Genomic DNA, 306 nt, shown 5'->3' with positions numbered 1-306 from the left:
TGACTGGGCAGGGATGACGTAATGGCGCACCCGTCAGGTCAAGTTTTAACTTTTGATGCAGCCTGAGAAGTTGCAACATGCAACTGTATGCTCATGCTCAGTGAGATAGTTTTGATGTTAAACAGGACAATGTGTTTTTCCCTTAAATTATTGGAATTGCTTTTAATTTGAAATGGTTTCTTCTCTTTTTTTTCATTGTTAATAATGTAGCTTTGAGCAGGGTCTATTTTACTGAGTGCTATCCCCTGGTTCTGAGTAAACAATCTCTCTAAAATATCTTTAAATACAACAAAAGTCTAAGTAGAG

This window comes from Carassius auratus, chromosome 21 (genome assembly GCF_003368295.1).
Source record: "Carassius auratus strain Wakin chromosome 21, ASM336829v1, whole genome shotgun sequence".
NCBI classification, from domain to species: domain Eukaryota; kingdom Metazoa; phylum Chordata; class Actinopteri; order Cypriniformes; family Cyprinidae; genus Carassius; species Carassius auratus.
The sequence above is the reverse complement of the archived record's forward strand: the minus strand, read 5'-3'. Positions refer to the sequence as shown.